Genomic DNA, 18,144 nt, shown 5'->3' with positions numbered 1-18,144 from the left:
GTTTAGACGATGACACGCTGTCAACACTACTGTGGTTAGTACTAGGGTACAGTAACTTCGAATTAGACCGGAAACTTTCCCCAGATAAGCGGAACGGCAATAGGCACTATGTTGGCTCCTAATTATGCGAATATTTTTATGGCATCGCTCGAAAAACCCTTTCTTGCGGCCAGATCTTAGAAGCCGCTCATCTACAAAAGGTTCTTAGACGACATGTTCTTCATTTGACACCGCGGCGAGGAAAGTCTCCTTATATTCGTAGCATATTTTATTTCAGCTCATCCATCAATCTATTTCACACACAGTTATTCTAAGTCAGCTGTAAACTTTCTTGATGTCACTGTACAAATTAAAGATAATCGCATATTCACAACCTTATATAAAAAGCCAACAGACCAATACATTCATTTCAAAAGTAGCCATCCACGCCATTGCGAGACATCCATCCCGTATTCACAAGCCCAGCGATACCAACGCATCAGCTCTGACGCGACAGATTTCGAAAGTCACGCAAAGGAACTCAAAACGGCCCCGGTGGTGAAGGAATACCCGGAAAGTTTTGTTGATGATGCTATAATCCGTGCGCAAGCGTTAGACAGAAATTAAATTTTGTCGGGATCAAAGCCACTCCATTCTAAAAATCAAATCATCCTTGTCATCAATCGTCTACGCTACCAAACCGTCAACAACATTCTACCCAAACACTTTAATTTTATTCAGCATTGTACATGTTTGTCTTGAATTTTCACAGAGCCGCCCCGAGTTGTTTATCGCCGGGGAATAAATTTAAGAGATATCTTCGTCAGCGCTAGTACAACCAGGGTTTCAAACATGGAATCAGGTTGCAAACCGTGCGGTAAACAACGCTGCGATGTCTGCAAGCATACAACTTCAACCTGCCTTACTAAGCCTACTTTCTCGGATTTTACATTGAAAATTAAGGAACCTCTAAAGTGTGACAGTCGTAATGCAGTCTACTGCTCCATTGTGATGTCTGCAACCTAATGTATATAGGCCATACTGGGACCGCGTTCAGACTTCGTCTAAATAACGACAGAGGTCACGCGCGCGCGCTACCAAATATTCCACTTTCAAAACGTCTCAGTCTGCCACAGTATTCATTTGACAAAATACGTGTCACCCTTCTCCAGTCAGGCTTCTGCTCTTCTCGTGAACGGGAAAAAAATAAAGCGATATTTTATCCACAAATTTAGAACATCACACACGGCAAAAATGAACACATGGTAAACCGCTCCTTTATTCGTGCATATGTTACAGAAACTAAATAATAACCTAATCATCGCATATGGAAACCGAATACGTGGCCGATGCTGAAAGAATGTCCACTACTCAAGTAGGGGAGCGCACCGACCGGGCCTCACCGCAATGTTCCAATCCACATTACGGAACCTTGTCTTTCTTTTAATTTTTATTCCGCGAAATTATTACATATACTGTTTTTCTTTTTTCGACATTGTTTTATCTACGTAGTCTTTTTTGTCTTTTCACGATCTGTTCGTAGTACCTCTCGGAGCTTACTCCGCTCCTTGCCTCGTTCCTTCTCTCTTTCTTTTTTTTTACACATTCTTCTTATTTTGAAACGCCTGTTTGATCAGAACACCACTAAATGGCTTGCGTGTTCGTCTACCGTCTCGAAGCACGCGTAGCGATAAAAGTCGAAATGTTCAAAAACGAGAGTATTTTGTTGTGTTAGCCACGGTATAAAGGGGGTGGGGGGGGGGGGGGGAATAGACTGGCTCGTGGACCACGCTTGGGGTGTGCAGTCAGAAGCACCAGATGGTGTAAAATAAATACAGAGGCCTCCACTACGGTGTCCCACATGGTCTACTTTTCAGCTTCTGGACGTTACACCCCGTAATTTAACCCACGCGTCGGAAGCGGTCGAGAACAGGAGTCCACTGGACGCTGTTTCCTGTGACTTAAGCAAGGCGTTTGATGGTGCCAGTCATGCCCTGTTGCTCCCAAAACTCTACGAAAGCGGTGTTTGCGCATATTTAATGGCTTTGCTGCAATACTGCCTGTCGAACCGACAATAATATGTCACTTCGAACGGACAGTCCTCAAACACCAGTGGTGTACCACAGGGCTCTGTTCTTGAACTACTTCTCTTCTGTCTATTTGTAAATGATGTATCCAATGTCATAAAGAAATCGTCTGTCTTGCTTTATGCGGACGACATAAAGATATCCAAAGACATTCACAATCTTCGAGACTGCATTCTACTTCAACAAGATATACCGCCTTTGCCGATTGGTGAGTGCAAAACAAACTGCTGTTAAACGGCCAAAAGACGAAAGTAATGTCATATACACGTCATGACAGATGAGTCCCGTTTCGCTTACCACCAGGGCAAAGCCACACTCTATAGGAAGTGCGAAGTTACTGACCATTTAATCGGCTCTGATTTCAAGCTTACCTTGTCGTCTCACATAGAACGTATCGGTCAACGCGGCTTGCGCACCCTATCCACCGCAATTCGAATCTCGAGGGAGTTCAGAAACGCAGGTGTATTTCTTAAGCTATACACACCCCTCTGCTGACCTGTGATGGAATATGCCGCTGTCGTTTAGAACACTACTTGCCAGTCGAACAAAGATCGAGCAGACATTATTCAGAGGAAATTTGTCTCTATACATCGATATCTGTACTCCAGACAGGTCGGCCATGAGCAACAACCTCATTCTCAGTCCTCCATCGGTCTAGAAGACACGGACTGCAGATCGCACCAAAACTGACTTAACTTTCTTATTCAAGCTTGTAAATGGTCTCATTGATTGTACAGAAATATTGCCTAACGTTAGCATAAGAATTTCGCGAAAAAAAACTAGCCTCTCTAGACCTTCTTATGTATCTGCTTCTGGCGTCTCAAAGAATAATTTGGCCAGGATTCTGCGGGCCTGCGACAAACACTCACACGAAATTGACATATTTAGCAAACATTTGCCACACTTTCCAAGCAGCACTCGAATTCATTTCATAGCCTATTTCCAGAAATGCCAATGTTCTTTTGGGATGCTATATGGTACACGGTTTATTATTATTATTATTATTATTATTATTATTATTATTATTATTATTATTATTATTATTATTATTATTATTATTATTATTATTATTATTATTGTTATATGATGCTTAGGAGATGCTAGCGCTTTTAATTCGCGCCGATTTTTTTTACGTATAGATATGCAAATAATAAAAGCCACAGATGTGAAAAAGAAATTTAAAATCACACTAAAACTGAAAGACAACTCAGAAACATAGCAACACAAAGTCCAGTCAAATAACTACACTATAATCATGGTACATAAGAAAACATGGAATAGGTTCACACGAAGGCGCATGAATCGAGCTATTGAATGGGCCAAAGTGAGGTCAAATTATACACGTACAGGTGCCCACAAAATAACTCGGAACGCCGGACCGTTGGCCGCTCATCAGCGGAGCACACCCGCGGAAAAATACGGCCACGGTCTGCGCGTGCGCGGCATCCCTAGCAAGCAGGCCTCGCTCCCTAGTGCATCTAGATAAGCGTTGCCTTGTGTTAAAAATCTTGCGGTTTGTCCCTCTTAGCACTGCGACAACAAATCGGTGCCTGTAGGCTACAGCCTAATCTCTAAACGCACGCGCAATCCTTGTGGCGTATTGTCGGAATCTGCGTTAATTCTAAGAGACAGTCCTGCTTTTTGGATAGCTTGGATGAGTGAAATTCAAGAGCGTTTATAACTGAGTGGTGACGAGTGCGCTCACCATGCTCTACTTTTCAGTATACCTAATGCCTCGCATATCTGAATTAGTTATTTCGCCTAAAGAAACTTTGAATTCATAGCTTATCTTCTATGCGGGTGAGAGCCACTGCTTGCCTATAACAGCACTGCAGCGCACTTTTCAACCTGATTATCGTGTTGCACGATGTATTTTAGTCCTTGTTCAATTATACTCCCAGACACATTTACTACTTGGGAACAAGATCAGAACTTTGACTTTAACACGACAGCTCCTTTAACAAGTTTTCAAAATGACATAAAAGTTTTCAAAGTGACATCAGACGGCGTATTACAACACGCTAATTTCTTGCGCAGGAATTAATTTTATGCATGCGGCACTATAATAAAGGTCTCTTCAATGGCTCGCAGTCACAACGAACGTCTCATAGTGCGCTACTTATTTACGAAACGTGGCCGCTTCGCTGCAGTATTAGTAGGGGGTACTCTAACATTTGATCGCGTGTCTGCGTTGGTTGGCGCAAACATTCAATTTTTTGTTCAGTGTGGTGATACGGTGCTAATCAAGGGGGTATTCAGCTGTGCGAGTTAAATGCGTATGAAAACAAAAAAAAATTCAGTGGGGTCTCACATCGATTGCTAAGACGACTTTGACGGCGAAAGCTTGAATGCGATGACGCCGTTTCACTTGCGATTGTTTGCTGATTTCGGTTAAATAACAATAACTATTAATTGGTCGTAATTCGATTTAATTATTTTCTTACTTGCTGTTACGGAGTCTTGAATTGATCCTAATTAGTAGGTACTACTCTTTGGAACTCTTAATTAGACTTAATTTGGCTTGACCAGTCTTATCACGGAGTCTCGAACTGATGTGAAGTAGTCTCTATTACTTTCGCAACCATTAATTACTTGTAATTATTCTTAATTTTTATTAGTTACTTAGTAATTCACTATAGCATGCTTTAATAAAGGTGTCTTATGATGTCCGTGTATTGGTTTTGTTAATTACCCTAATTACTTTTAATTAGTCTTTGGGAAACTTGAATTACTCTTAATTACTTTTAGCCACTTGGTGCTTAATTCACTTTTACACGCTTTAATGAACGGTAGAGGTGTAGTACGCCGCTTTCTGATTTTTGCTACCGCAAGTGTTGTCGACGATGGTCATATTCCGCGAATGAGTCAGTTAATCTTATGGTTTAAAAGGCGCCGATACCCATTAACGCGCATGCACGAGCGCTTATGCTCCATCGCGTGCACACGCGCGCACACAGCGTTTTAGAGACCGCATCCACACAGCCCCCCTTTGACAACGTTAAAAGGCACGCAACGCTATTCTTTTGGAGCAAGGAAACACCTATTTAGATGAACTGGGGATCGAGGTGAGGTTGCTAGGGAGACCGCGCATGCGCAGACCCCGGCACTACTTTTTCACCGGCGCGCTCCGCCGACGAGCGGCCACCGGTCAGGCGTTCAGAGTTATTTTGTGGGCACCTGTACAGTGAACTTATCACAGATGAATACTCTACTCAATAATTTCCGAGAATATCGCTCGCTTCCCCAACTCTTTGAAGCGCCATTAACGATCGTTTTTTGCGAATGAATATGTTGTCCATGGACCTAGGATCTTCCTGAGGATGAAGGGCCTGTGATGAAATGTCATTAAATTACGTGGTAAGCGTTTGTCTCTGCGTGTCGTGTCGCGGACATTCTAACAGAAGTATCATCATCCACGAGGCAACAAGAGCATTGCGGACTATGGCGCCTGAAATTTTATGCAGAAAGAGTTTTGTATACGTGGTACCGAGCCGCATACGGTGAATCAACGTTTCAAAGGTTCTGCTTGTATCTAATGTGGACGGGATATTTAATTGAAGTGAAGGGACAATGTAAAATAAATCTGAAGATCTTGAATTCTGATTAAACCATGTCGCTCTGCAACCATGGGCTGAGATCTGTTTTAGTATATGCCGCAAGTTGCCTTGTGTTACAGCAAGTCATGATATGACGTTGTTATCATGTACACTTGCCCAGCTGCCTCGTCCGCTGCAACGTACTCAGAGATATTTCAGTGGCAAGGCATCCATTTTAACATTATTGTGCGATTCTCTTCACTTGCTTTTGTGAGCTGTTTTAGAGCCTAGTTAACTAAAGCCATGTTTTGCCAATTGCTGATATCACTATGAAGTGACGGTAAAACTCCCTGCGAGTCACAAAGGAATGCCCCATTGTCTCCCTTTCTGTACTGAATTTATGTATCGCAACAAAAACAATATTGCAAAAATTTCTGCTGAAGGTGATGATGTCGCGTGAGACAGCCTAAACGTCTGTATTCGGCTCCATTCTGGAAATGACAAAGGCGGCTGTAGAAGAATTTACTTCGCAGAAACCATCTGTGTACGCTCGAATATATACAGGGTATCTGAAGTATATTTCGTATAACGCTAGTTGTGCTGCTAGCATAAAATGTCTCATTTGCGAATAATTCCTTCAACTGAAAGTTCAACTAGCGGGGCAACGAGTCGCCATGGAGGGTATAAGAGAGATCTGAAATCGAGAATTTGGTTGTGGTAGTAGATTTTTGGGCACCTCAATCACCGTATTGATGTAAGCCCTGTCTCTCTCAATTAGTGAAATTGCAAGTGAGTGCCTTTTGTGTTGCACTGAAACGCCACAGAAGTGGTATAACATGTCTACCCTTTGTTCTTGTTTGTTGCTGTATAAATATCCGCCTTGTTCCATGTAACAGTTACCATAAGCTTGGTGTCCAGGCTTCAAAAAAAATTCGGTCAACGTTATTTTTGTGTGTTATATGTTATATGTTGTTATTTATGTTATGTAATATATATATATATATATATATATATATATATATATATATATATATATACGAGCGTATTATATAATGAACCTATTTCTTGTACCCAGCCAAGTGCGGTGGACGCTTGACCGGCTGTGTGTATTTTATAGCAATTCTCACGTGCGCCAGTACCACGATCAACTAGTTGTTCCTGGGCACGTTAATAAAATTGACTGATTGATTGATTTATTGACTGCTTGATCGATTGATGCTCAGTACTGAATCTTCACTTCCTTGCACATGCAATGCAGAGAAGACGTTGTAGAGAGAAATGAGGGGTGCCTGAGTGAATTCTCTAGGAATTGACCTCTAGGAAGTCCGATCTAATAATCTAATAATGGGGTTTTACGTGCCAAAACCACGATATGATTATGAGGCACGCCGTAGCGGGCGGAAATTTCGACCACCTGGGGTTCTTTAACGTGCACCTAAATTTAAGTACACGGTTGTTTTCGCATTTCGCCCCCATCGAAATGCGGTCGCCGTGGCTGGGATTCGATCCCGCGACCTCGTGCTCAGCAGCCCAACACCATAGAAGTCCGGAATGCACATTAAATATACATTATGAGGTAGCAACATCCAGTTTAGGCATAAACATAGACATTCTAGATACTTAAGATACCGATGTTTAAAAACAAAAATAATGTATGCTCAATGATTTTGTCAAGAAGCCCGCTTGTCATCACTGCACACATACGATTAAGGAGAAATTACTCTGATTAGCTACGTGGCTCTTGCATATTTTTAAATTTTGGCACAAGTTATGTGGGACACATGGTACTGTATGGGTGGTCCAGGAAATCGGAAACCAATATCAGGATAATGTAACGATTCTATTCTGAAGTTAATAATTTTTCACGCTTCGTCAGTGGGTACGAGTGGTGCTCGGCTTACCTTATCACCACGATCGGCCGGTCGTGAATGCTGAATGATGAAAAAGAAATAAAATCGAACGAAAGGAATCCTTCATTTTGCCGATGTCGTCCGCAGTTCAGCTGCTATTGTCGAGGTGGCAGGTTGAACACCAGCCATGACCGGCACTTTCACGAGACAGATTTTGAAAAATGAATATAAGCAAGCTCGAAAGTGGATTCTTCGGCGATGTTGTGCTTTTATTAAATAAGTTTTAGCGTATTCTTTCAAATCTATTTTTTTTGCAAATTTAGCGGTTATAGGTTGGTTATTAAAGAGGAAATGAAGCTCAAAGTCCAATTTCCCGAATGTCGCATAAAGCTTTTTTTTTCGTATTTGGGTCGTTTTGGCAGAGTAAAAGTTATTGAAACTTGCCAAGTTCAACGTTTGGCTCTTTGAGAATGGAATGTAGTCAATCTTTATCGTTAAAGAAAGAAAATTACGGATGTCTCTGCAGGTGCCATCAAAATCCATGATGTTATCGCGCCTTTTGCGTGAGAGGTCTTTCTTTTTTCATTTTATATTTCCTTTTATAGATGGGGGGTAATTAATACAGCTGTGGTTACTTTTATCTTTAGCGTCCTTGAAGGTCCAGCGCAGCTGCTGTTTTGGTCGCATTCATTGGTGCAGCCGGCGGCGCGACGGAGACACGGAGGGAGGCCGACAGGGCCGCTCGACTGAAGATGGCAGCACCAGCTTCGCAGCAACCAATGCAGCCGTTACCCAAGTCGGCCAAGTTCTCCAAGAAACGAGCGGCCGCCCGCTTACCGTGCTGCCATCTTCGGTGCTTGAAAGCAACTAAGACGGCTGGCAATGCGCTCCGCGCTTCTCCGTGAATTTTAGGCAGCGTTGGCCCCTATCGTTGGTTTTAGAGCTGGCGGGGGGGATCGCAAAGGGCACTGCCAGTGGTCGTGATTCAACTTAGGGGCGCTTCGGCAACGGGGGAGGGAGGAAGTCGTCGGTTGTTCACGGCCACAGGAGCTACACGAGCACGAAATGCCGCTGATTGCGGCGGCGCGGCTCTTACGAATGACGGGGCGCCCGCCTGGCCATTTGCGGCCGCACGTGGGCTTCACTTTCAGAAGCCGGTAATCGCACCTTGTGTTTGTTATTACCTTATTATTGCCAACTCTGTATATTGACAGAGGAAAGTGAATGACGAAGATGACGTGAGTTCACGCGGCAGACAACGAAGACGTATGCCACGTAATACCAAGAAGAAGAAGGAGAAGAACCCGACCAAAGCAATGCCGGGTTTTTCTACACATCCTCACCTTCAATATCATCATTATCACTGCCGTGTTCCATTCTTTTCGGCACGAGACATCACGCGACGCCTTTCACCTCTGGAAAAGACTATGGCGACTTGTGTGCCCGGCTTTGGTGGATCTGTAACGAAGTCCAAGGCCACCACTCGAGCTCTCTTCGACTCTACTGTAGCTGCTGGATCCTCTGCAACTGCATCTACACGTTCGTGTTTTCCACCACTCTCGGCACCCCCGAGCTGCCGTGGTTCATCCGTAGCTTTGATGCAGACTCCATCGTTGCCCTCGCTCAAGCCTTCGTCATTCCAGCCAGAATCCGCCGCATGGTTGGCCCTGCTCCTGCCCGAGTTTGTTGGCGCAACATCCGAGCAGCAACCTCTAACTCAACCAAAGTCATCGGTAAGAGTTGGGCTGGAGCTGTCCCCACCATCATTAGAGCGCGGCGCACCAGGCCGCCCTGAACTTGGAGGTTGCCGACACCACCACCTTTGCACCACGGCCACGATCCAACCCGAGGTCGGCGACCGTGACAGCTGTCACCACATCAGCCATCAAGCCTCCGCGGGACTGTGACACCAGTGTTTCGGTGGCCGTGACCAACTCCCTCCGCAGGAGCGATAGCTGCTGTCGAGGACAAGCTACCTGCTGATATAGCTTGATACTTGTGTCTTTTTATTGCTCTCAACTGTGTTGTGTAACTCTAATTACTAATATGCGTAAATAAATGTTATTTAACGAATTCAGTTGCTCGTGTCTTTGCGCATATAGCACAAGGGGCGTGTGAATAGTGATGTTTGAGAAGAAATCAAATACAGAAGCAAATCGAATCGAATATCGACTAGTTTTCGAATAAACAACAGCGCGGTCACAATTAATATAAAACGATGTTCACGTCCCAGTATTTTTAAAGTTAGCACATTTCTATTATTACATAGCATGTTATGAAGCGTTGCTTATTAAAAGCACAAATGGAGCATTGTAGGAGCAAACAAGCTCGTAGTTTCTCCGCATGCACAGGACTCTTCAGAGAGTGCGAATGATCGCTGTATAGCCTGTAAAGTATGGCTACTTAAGAGCCTGCTCTATTACGCAAGTTCTCATGTTTTGCGTATATACTATGCCCGTTTACCGTACTCTTGCTCCAATTTTATGCTTAATTAAGAGAACTTCATGTTTTGAAATATTCGAAATGTTTTCGAAAAATATTCGCATTTAGGAATAGTGACTATTCGATTTGAAGAACAAATCGAATAGGACAGTGTTCGATTTGTTATTAGAAAGTTTCGAATATTCACACACCCCTATATAATAATAGCCCCGTCAAATGGTATCCAATCGTAGCTGTGCTATATATTGGTTTGCGTTTACAGTGCTCCTGTTTTCTTTTAACAAGAATAGGGGAAGGTTAACTTGGAGCCACCTGTATAAGCGTATAGTTTGTCAGACAGCCTTCACGATTAGCTAAAACAGAATTCACGCACAGCTAACACGTCATTCTTTGATTTATTAGTTTCTCTAAACATCGCTCTGCAGCCTTTTGAGTCCTTTGCGGTCCCGATTTACTGTAGCAGCGTTACTTAAAACCAGCAGGTTGAAAGAATGAGCACAAAATGTATGGGAAGGGGACGTCCCGTTTCATATGGATAGTGTTTTAAGTATAGTATTTTAAGAAACGGAAGTGAATGAGGTCTGAACCCCATTACTGCATGAGCATATATATGAGAAAAACCGAATCTCAAGAAAATTTAAATGTATTTGTGTCTGCTATATAGGTACCAAGGACTCTTCTATTAGGCTTTTATTTTGTTACGCAAAGCTCTGTATATTGCCCGAGGACGCATGCATCTGCCCAGATAAGATAAGGATTTATCCGTGAGTGCTGACGATTTCAGTTTTGATTTACCTGCTCCGCCAAATTGGGTTGTAATAAACAACGTTGTTCTAGTCTTGCATGCAGTGGCGTCGCAATAACGAAGCAAATTCGACGCACCAAAGCACGTAACAAAATCTTGTATTATATGCAAAAATTTCATGTAATTTCCTTATACTATTCTTTGTGGGCTCAGTGGGCATTACACGTAACAGCGTGTGATAATTTTGTGGTATGGGAGAACAACTATCCGAAAGTGAAACAACACAAAACATATTGGACACACCATATCCGCGGTAGTTATTCAGAAAACAACGTGAAAATTCCTAATTCGCAATACACATTTGTGAACGGTATATGACTTGCTCCGCTGTTGGCCTGGAACGTTTCGCATCCGCTACTTGTTGTCGCATTTTATAGTCATTTTATCTCTTTTCGCGAACTTAATCCGTTTATTGTATTCTTTCGGTGGTTCTTGCAGTATTCATTCGTCATAAAAACGCACAGATCGTGCGAGCGTCGATGGAGGTTGTATAAGACGGTTTCTTGTTTCACACAACGCTGATAACGCCGTTAAGGTGATGAAAAGTTGCATCAACTGGCTAACGTCAGCAAAAGAACAAAATAACGGCCGCTCGGCTCCGTCGAGGCGCGCTCGTGCCGTGGCGTCACAACCAATGGGAATTTAGGTGCTGTTTCGCTGCTACAGACGCTGGCTTTTTGCTCAATGAACCATTTGACGCTTTCCTATCAATACAGTAGAGAGCGATTCTACATAGAGCATTGGAGCACCTGTTGAGCATACGAACATCCGCATGCACTGGCCCGTTGGGGCAGGACGTTGCCGCCCTGCCCCTTGTGCGGCAAGGTATAGGAGGCGTCGAACACTTCGTTGGTTGGGCTCCGACATACGTCTCCGAAAGGCGAAGAGAGAGCGAAAGAGAGAACTTGTCGCAGAAAGGCACTTCCACATACATGTGTGCAACAACTAATACGCGGACACACACACACACACACACACACACACACACACACACACACACACACACACACACACACACACACACACACACACACACACACACGCACACGCACACGCACACACACATTTGGTACGGGAATTATACTGATCCCGCGTGAACAGCATGTGGCACTTAGATAGAAGCCGTACGCTTTTTGTAGTCGTTTGGAACATAATCGAATGAACACTGTATAAAACTTTATTGTCCTGCTTTCACCAATTTCCTGCTATACTTTGTGCACAAAATCAATTCACTGCGCTGTAACTTGCCTTCGCGATTCTTTCTAGTTCTTCCCAATTGGTTTCATACGACAAACCAGAGGAGACGCACGAAAAAAACAATTATAGTGATGTTTCACTTCGTGAACGTGAGTTACGTTCAAGCGTATGGGTGCTGTCGCCCGCATTATCGCAAGCCGCCTAGCACGTTCTTCGGGTGTCTCCTGGGCATGCCTAGCCCCCGCCTTTTGCCGGTGCTGTTCTGCGCGTGGCCGGCGCTTGCAGACGATTTCGGGGTTGGTCGACTCGCGCTCGGCGTGCCGTCGGTTGCGTTGCTGTTCCTTCCTTCACGCTCGGCGCTCAGCCTTCCGATCGCCACACGAACCCGGTACATTCATAGCGCAGACAGAGTGCTGTTGCGAATGGTGATTTTTCGTGGGTCCATGAAGGTTCCATGTATGGTGCCGTGCCAGGTGCCAAGAGGAGGAGTTATCCAGGGAGATTAGAAAACTGTTTTATATACACTGTACATGGTATAATACAAGATGGGCTCCATGATATTGGAGCCGTCTACGTGCTAACATCTTTGCATGTGGTAGCGTTTACATCTCCGAGCGTTCTCCATGGTCGAGCGTGCTCTACATCGTCAAGCGTGCTCTACATGGTCAAGCCTCAAGCGTCAAGCGTGCTCTACATGGTCAAAACTCAAGCCTCTCTACATGGTGAAGCGTCTCTCACAACACTCAAGTCCCCTGTTTTATCCCTTTCGTTTCCCTCTTTCACTCGACGAGGGAACACACTGTAGTTCTTTTAGCCAATCAGCATCTTGGATCAGGTGGCCATATCCCGCACGTGATGTGTCGTCGTTTCCCGCCGGGCTCCGCCTCCAATCTTGTTAGGTCGCCCCCGAACACAGGCAGCGGTTGACACCTTGGGAACCGAACGTTCATGTCGTTCCCCCGGGATTGCCAGACGCGGGCCCCTTTCAAGATTCGCCTCTCCATAGTGGTCAGTTCGCGGAACCAGGTGGGGCGGTGGCTGTCTCGAAAGTCATCAGTCGGCGTAGCGTCGTCGTGGTTCGGGCGGCGCTGGTAATTCACGGGACCGCACCAAGGGGCGACGCTGCCGTTTAGCCACGCATGAGGTAGCCCGGAGACCAACTGCTAATCCCTCAGTCCCAGGTGACAATTCTCGGCCGCGAGAAAGGGCGCCAGGTTGGCACGTCTGAGTCGGCGCCGGCCTCCTTTGTCCCGAGGGACCGCCAGACACAACAGCACCCCCGCCGCCAGATGATGCATCGGGAGGTCGAGTTGTTTCATGCAGCTCGGCCGGTTTGATGCCTGCTTCGCTCAAAGCCATGGGGCCGCTGCTTCCAGGAATGATGATCTTCCCGCCAAAGGCCTCTTCATAGGTGGGCTCAGACTGGGCTGCAGAAATGACAAGCTCCAAGCTCCAAGGAGCGACCTTTGTCAGCCACACACAATGCTGCAAGCGCCACTGCAAGCCACTCTCATCGCCAGACTTTACCAATTCCAAAAATCTGACTGCCCCTATCTAAAGAAAACCCTGAAACACAAGGTGCTCGTTGATCCGGACAAGTACCAAAAAAAAAAACTTCCGATGATGTGTCTTCGGAAACAGACACCATCTGGGTTAATGTAATGAAGCTAAGTAATTATGAATTAGAGCTTCCACATATCAGGAAGGCGAAGGGAGAACTGGCCTTCACTAATTCGCATTCTGTAACACTTAGCACAAAAGAGCTACATAATCATTACATAATGCCAATATACTAGATAACAAATGGGCAAACCATCTACGACTTATTACAAACTCGTGCAAAAGCTCCGGTCATCAACTTGCGCAACCTGCGCGTGACCTTCTAAACTATTTGCAACCCTGACACTGTTTGCAATTGAATTCTTTATCTGTCGCCGCGTACACACTCCCCTTTAAATCGTGAGTCTAACCTGAGCCGGAAAGTTTAACAACAAAAAACTGCGGCATTCTTTACGCGCTTCAAACTTTCAAAACTCAACTAATCTCAGGCAGACAGAATACAAAAGAAAAAAAAATTGCGACCCGTCTTCCTTGTTTACTTATTCTCGGGCCCCAAACGCACCCCTTACTTTCAAACGCACTCGAGGGGGTCGCGCGTTCCGGGGATTTCGCAAGGTGTCGTCGCGAATAAGGCAAAACCCCCTCATTTGCCTGACACACCTTGTAGCTGCGACTTTCGAACAGCCGCTTCCAAGTACTGGGAGGGGGAGGCATTGACAGACCCGTGCGCGCACTGTCCCATTATCTGCTAGGCAGACCCTTTTCTTTTCCCCCGCGAGTGCTCGGCCATTGAAACAGCCTACAGGACGCTTCCCTTTGTCCCTCTGCTTACAATGCGCTGTACGCGAGGCGGTTAGGCGACAGTTACCATCCCTCTGTCTACAGTGCACTTTACGCGTTGCGGTCAGGCGACGGTCACTACGCCTGAATCTTCGCGAGACTCGCCTTTTCGCGACGTGCGTCACGCCGATCCTTGACCTCAGCAAACTCCTAAGCTTGGGAGTTACCCTCCTGCGCTGTTTCACATTATCTGGCTGGATCATGATCTTAGCGCGTTTACCAATGTCGCCTTGGCGCTTCGCACGTTTGACTCGAGACGCCCTGACCGCCTCCACCTTTCGCATCCTGCGCTTACGCCCTTTATGTTTGGCATGCTTCGTTGGTCCTGCGGCATCAGCACACGCACTTGAAATTTCGTTGCCCTCTCGGGTTTCACAGTGCGTCTGCCTTTGTAATAGAACATTACCAGATTTGACCATTGAGCAAGCTGGCTTGTCATGAAGTCTACCTTCAGCTGGCCTAGCTCTATCACTACCGTCGACAGCATGCAAAACTCCTTGCTGGCCTTCGAAGTCGGCCTCTGTTTCCAGAACAGCCTCGCTAAATGGCGAAACAGCTGTTTCTTCGCGCTTGTCACTGTGTCCGTTAACGACGGGCACCGCAGCCCTCTCAGCGCTGTCTGAACAATCTTTGTCACTGCCATCTTGGCCTTCGAAGTCGGCCCCTGGTTCTAGGGCGGGAAAACCACCGCTCTCTTCGGTGACCGCATTCACCTCGCTTCCGGCTACTAACACGTCTAACTCATCACTGCTTACAGCTGCCTCTGGAATCGTTCCATGGTCCTGTGACCGCTGCTCAATAGGGAATAAGCCTATCAGTCTCTGAGTCTCCTCACGTGCTTTTGCCCTGAAAGCTCCCTTGCTGGAGATGGATTTTCCCGGTTCCCTCAGCATTTGCTCCGACCTATTCGAGAAGCAATGCGTGACCTTGTCTGGCAGGCTGGCCGAAATTGCCGCCGCCGTACACACTTGGCCTAAAGGGCCTTCCGTTTCTGGTGCGGGAAATCCGCCGCTCTCTTCGCTTTGTGTGTGTGCCATTTGCATCACACCTTTTCGAAAGCTTTCTACACTAGTCCTCTCAGTGCTAATGTTATCTTCAACAGGCTCGTCTTTTTCATTTTCTTTTGGGCCTTCGAAGTCGGCCTGCCATGCTACACCAAAGCGCCTGAACAAAGCCCTCTTAGCTCTGTCGTAGTCGCGCGCTTTCTCCTCGGACAAGCAATGCATGAAACACGCGCCGACGCTAAACGGGAGAAGTGCTCCTAATCGCTCGGCCCACGAGTCCCGGCTGACACCCTCTTTCTCACACACTCGTTCAAAACCGGCGAGGAAATTAACAATACCCTCGTCTGTCTCGAAAGTGTGGAGCTGGCGTCGCGCTGTCCGCCATCTGAGCATCTGATCTTCCCGTTCAAGCTCTTTCATCCTAAGAGCGTGCCGTTGCGCTGCCTCCTGCTCGCGCCTCTCGCGAATTTCGGCATCGTGCCTGCGCCTTTCTGCTTCTTCACGCTCGCGCCTCTCGCGCTTCTCTACAGCTTCAAGCTCGCGCCTCCTGCACTCCTCTGCCTTTTGCTTTCTTTCCTCAATTGTCTCCCAAGCCTCATCAGCTTCCTCGACCGTCACCTCTTCTACCTTCATGACGTCGAGAACCGCTTCTTTCGTTTTTGCGGAGTCGACCGAAATGCCTAACTCCTCGCAAATGAGAAGGAGGTCCTGCACTCTGAATTTTTCCATAGCGATCTTTTTTTACCTTCAAAATTCACCCTTCCTAAAATTCGCCATTTAAAGAAGGTGAATTTCCCAAAATGGTGCCCGCCAGAAAACACAAAGTTACTCTCCTAGCAACTACCTACTTGTACTAGAGAGTTCTGGCGACATGAAGCGCAAACTCCGGCACTAAGCCCGTCCTTATCGCTGCCACTTTGGGAGATTGCAGAATTTCCTCTCTTCGCTTACGAAACAATTTTCCTGGCCTCTCCGGCGTTCTCCCCACTCACTTCCTCATTCTGTAAAAGCTCCAATTGTTGACTTTTGCCTACCGCAGGGACAACCAAAATGCCCATCGGCTCACAACTTTTGAGGAGTTCCTGGATTTCAAACTTATCCGTATTTACAGTGCACCCTGTGTTTCTTCCCCACTAGTAATTCAGCCCACGAGACACTGTATTCTTGGTCTGTGAGACAAAATCACTAACAACATCAAACACCATTAACGACTTAGTCACCTGCGCTAATGAGTCTGGCGAAAAGAGAAGCAAACACGTAGCACTCACCACACCAATGTAGCCAACGCAGGCCGATCCCATAAGCTGCCAGCCACTGTTGCGAATGGTGATTTTTCGTGGGTCCATGAAGGTTCCATGTATGGTGCCGTGCCAGGTGCCAAGAGGAGGAGTTATCCAGGGAGATTAGAAAACTGTTTTATATACACTGTACATGGTATATTACAAGATGGGCTCCATGATATTGGAGCCGTCTACGTGCTAACATCTTTGCATGTGGTAGCGTTTACATCTCCGAGCGTTCTCCATGGTCGAGCGTGCTCTACATCGTCAAGCGTGCTCTACATGGTCAAGCCTCAAGCGTCAAGCGTGCTCTACATGGTCAAAACTCAAGCCTCTCTACATGGTGAAGCGTCTCTCACAACACTCAAGTCCCCTGTTTTATCCCTTTCGTTTCCCTCTTTCACTCGACGAGGGAACACACTGTAGTTCTTTTAGCCAATCAGCATCTTGGATCAGGTGGCCATATGACGCACGTGATGTGTCGTCGTTTCCCGCCGGGCTCCGCCTCCAATCTTGTTAGGTCGCCCCCGAACACAGGCAGCGGTTGACACCTTGGGAACCGAACGTTCATGTCGTTCCCCCGGGATTGCCAGACGCGGGCCCCTTTCAAGATTCGCCTCTCCATAGTGGTCAGTTCGCGGAACCAGGTGGGGCGGTGGCTGTCTCGAAAGTCATCAGTCGGCGTAGCGTCGTCGTGGTTCGGGCGGCGCTGGTAATTCACGGGACCGCACCAAGGGGCGACGCTGCCGTTTAGCCACGCATGAGGTAGCCCGGAGACCAACTGCTAATCCCTCAGTCCCAGGTGACAATTCTCGGCCGCGAGAAAGGGCGCCAGGTTGGCACGTCTGAGTCGGCGCCGGCCTCCTTTGTCCCGAGGGACCGCCAGACACAACAGTGCGTAGAAGCGGCCACAGGAGGTGAAGCCAGCGTACCTCCGCCTACCCTCCTCCTCCGCGGCGCTGCGCCACAAACAATTTTACCAGGGGCAGAGGCTAGGTCTGTCCTGGTTTTCCTAAATACAGGGTGTCCCTCCTATCATGCGCGAATATTTAAAACTATACTTTTGCGGGGCGTGAATTGATATTTCCAAGATTGCCATTCATGTATTTACGCAGGTCGCGCAAGACGTGAAAAGGCTTCTGAAAAATACAACAAAAAGCTCATGCGCATTGCTACGACTGCCTTCGTCAAAAATAAGATCGAATTTCTATGAGGGTTGCCTTGAACATGGGATGGTCGACGCTGCAAATGAGATAGCCAGCGTTCAGAAATTCCCTTTCTTCTTTTAGGCACGGGCTCATTTTTCTTTTTTTGCAGGTTTGAAGGGTCATCATTTCTGATAAAGACCTGTTTTGCGAAAACGTAGCTTCATCACTGCCTTTTTCCACAGCCGATGAGAATAAGCTCGGCGTGCTACGACTAGGACGCCCAGCAATTTTACGTGCATTCGCGGACTTCTTTCACGCTCGGAAAAACATTTTTATGTAGCACGCATTGAGCAACAGAAAGCTGTGTATGGGGTTTTTCACGTTGCTCTACAATTTTCGCATCTACACTTTTAATC

The sequence above is a fragment of the Dermacentor silvarum genome, chromosome 1 (assembly GCF_013339745.2).
Source record: "Dermacentor silvarum isolate Dsil-2018 chromosome 1, BIME_Dsil_1.4, whole genome shotgun sequence".
Classification (NCBI taxonomy): domain Eukaryota; kingdom Metazoa; phylum Arthropoda; class Arachnida; order Ixodida; family Ixodidae; genus Dermacentor; species Dermacentor silvarum.
This window is presented reverse-complemented; position numbering follows the sequence as displayed.